The following is a 3,356-nucleotide window of genomic DNA, read 5'->3' on the forward strand; positions in this document are numbered from 1 at the left end:
GGTGTTGGCTACAATTATCCTTTCTGATCATATCTGGCTCTTGGCCAAGGGCAGGCATAGATCAAAGGCAGTGGTGGAGAGGTGGAGTGGGGGGAGGGACCAAGATTTTAACATGTGCCCAGCCCCCAGCCAAGTCCTAGGGAAGGTCATCACCTGAACAGAAAGGAGAGGTGCGAGCGCACAGCACGCACGCGCGCGCGCGCACACACACACACACACACACACACACACACAGGTTCCACCCACCTGAACCAGAAGCCTGGCTTGCTGCAGTGCCACTTAGGCCCCGAGGGCTCTTTGGGGCCTTTATAGGATAATTCCATCTCCATTAGAGCTGATTATGTCACAATAAATACCATGTTTTGGTGCGGCTTTGTAAGACTCACTGGAGAACTTTCCCACTTAGTATCTAGTCACCCAGAACCTGAGTCAAGTTAGAAACCCGAAGAGTGTCACCAGGTGGATGACAGAACTGACCCTACCCCCATTCTCCAGCCACCCCCACAAACCACCAGGGGTGGTGGGCCCAACTCCAGCTCCAGCATGTGCTGCTGGTCACATGACCCCAGGCCACTGAGGCTTGCCTGAACCCCTGGCATGTGTTCAGGGTTTCCCCTTAGGAGCTATGCATGGAAATGCACACCTGTGTAGAAGCAGGCTAACCAACACAAAATAAAGAGACTTCAGTGCAACCCAGAACTTGCCAATACCTTCATTCAGTCCTTCAGCAACGGTTGCTTGCTAAATCCTTGCTATGTGTCAAGTGCTGTCTGTTTCCTTCAGACAAACATCCTTTCCTGCCCTAGTGTGTTTTCTAATGACACAATCACAGTCTGCAAATGGTATGAAACACACGTACAAACAGCATCTTGTAAACAACTCACGTGGAGTCCTGCATAAACCACGTGGCTTCCCTGGTCTTCCTCATACCATGCTCCTATCATTGCTACAGGCATGCATACGCTCATTTCCACACGTGCTTATCCACAGAGCCCTTGCACACCACAGGCCCCTCCCTCCCCAGATGTGACTTCCTCTCGCCGAACCGCATGTCACAGTAATAACAGCTGAGATTGACTAGCGCTTTCTGCTGTCCCAGAGCATGTGGTTTTCATGCATGACCTTATTTGATCCTCCCAGTAACTTTCCCAAGTAGGACTTCCATCTTCCAAATCAGCAAACCAAGACTTGGGGAAGTGAAATGATTGGTCCAAAGACTCAAGTGGGCTGGGCACCCATGGCTCATGCCTGTCATCCTAGCTACTCAGGAGGCTGAGGATTATGGTTCAAAGCCAGCCTAGGCAGGAAAGTCCATGAGACTATCAAAAAGCAGAAGTATCCATGTGCTAGTGGTTCATGTCTGTAATCCTAGGTACTCAGAAGGCTGAGTTCTGAAGATCACAGTTCAAAGCCAGCCGGGGCAGGAAAGTCCCCAGGACTTTTATCTCCAATTAACCATTCAAAAACCAGAAGTAGCACTATGGCTCACAGTAGAGAGTGCTAGCCTTTAGCAAAAGAGCTCAGGGAGCGTGCCCAGGTCCTGAGTTCAAGTACCAGTACTCCCAGTACTGGTACAAAACAAAGCAAAAAACAAAATCTAAAAACTTTAATTAGCTGAGCCCTGGGTCCCAACGATTGTGAAGTGTGACACACTTGTGTACACGTACCCAAATCATCTCATACTATACATCCACACTCAAATACAAGCTCACATGCTTACACATGTACCCATGAATCCTCCCAGGCCCTCATATACCAACAGTGTCCACACACATTCACATCCACCCACATTCAAACAAAACTTCTTCCAGAACACACCCTCTCTCTCATGGACATTTGCACACTCACGTACTCTCAGAAGACCAAAGCTCCCTTTCTATCATCCTGATCAAAGCCGGCAATTAACCCCAACACCTGTAATTAACCCTTCCTTTCCTCCTCCAGGGAAGATGTCTGGACCCGCTTCTCAGAGGCAGGCCCCAAGGCCAAGACCAAGTCCATCCACATGTGGCCAGGAGAACCGAGCACCGTATGGCTGCTGAGGGAGAGGAGAGGATCTGAGAAGGAGATGGGCAGAGGGAGGCCTTGGGAAAACAGGCCTGCTACAGCCTTTCCTTTCCTACTAGCCGAATGATATTAGGGCAACCAGCAGCTGTGGGTAGCCGGGCAGCAGAAAGGATACCTTTGTTCCATTTCTACCAGCCACTTCTGTCAGGGTCTGAGGGACCCTTGGAGAAAGGCCGCTCGAAGGTACAGGTGGGAGGCAGGTATCTCCCAAGGTGTCAGGCATACCAGCTCATTCTGCCACACTGGGGTAGGGACTAAGGGTGCTCGGCACAGGAGCCCCTGGCCAACCTTCACCGTGTGTAGTTAAAGTAGAGACTACCAGGATTCCAGCCCTGCCTCTAGTACCTGAGTTGTGCAACCTTTGGGCATGTTCTGTGAACTTCTGGAGCCTCAGTTTCCTCTTTTTTTGTATGCTAGTACTGGGGCTTGAATCCAGGGCCTGGGTACTGTCCCTGAGCTGCTTTTGCTCAAGGCTAGTGCTCTATCACTTGAGCCCCAGCTGCGCTTCTGACTTTTTTTTTTGGTAGTTTTAGGGGAGCTAAGAGTCTCAGACTTTCTTGCCAGGACTGGCTTTGAACTGTGATCTTCAGATCTCAGCCTCCTGAGTAGCTAGGATTACAGGTTGTGAACCACCAGTGACTGGCTCAGGTCCTCTTCTAAGGTGAAGATGATAATTCCTGCTTCACAAGTGAGATTAAATGAGATGATACATGTCTGACCCATCCAACAGGTGGCTGTTCTTAAGTCACAGAAAGCTTGTGGTTCCTAGGCAGAGATGATCTGGACCTTCAATGGTTCTATACACCCTTCAGAGGTCCTAGGGATATGTAAGTGTGAGTATGACTGTGTGTGTGTGTGTGTGTGTGTGTGTGTGTGTGTGTGTGTGTGTGTGTACTTCAGGGCTACTTTCCTAGAACTGTGATCAAGAGGTTAAAAAGTTCTGGGACCTTCACCCCATTAATATTGAGTTCAGCCTCCCAAGGGTGAGAGTCGGGAAGGCTCCGTGCAGATGGGCTGCGGATCCGGGGCTCCGAGATTGCCCGGGGACTAGCGCGTGGGGGCGCTGGCGTTTCAAGGCCGGGTCTGGGGGACGTGCGCGGGGACCCAGGGCTCCCAGACGCTCTCCACAAACTCTTCGGACTGGCCCTCCCTCCCTCTCCTCCCACTCCACCCGGTGCCAGCCCGGCCCCTTTAAAAGACATTCCTGGGGGCGTGGCCCGGTGACGTCAGCGCGGGACATGAATGAACAGGAGCGGGTTCTCACCCAGCTTCCATTTAGGACTCGGGGC

This window comes from Dipodomys merriami, unplaced genomic scaffold, assembly GCF_024711535.1.
Source record: "Dipodomys merriami isolate MVZ:Mamm:240054 unplaced genomic scaffold, mDipMer1.0.p SCAF_28, whole genome shotgun sequence".
Classification (NCBI taxonomy): domain Eukaryota; kingdom Metazoa; phylum Chordata; class Mammalia; order Rodentia; family Heteromyidae; genus Dipodomys; species Dipodomys merriami.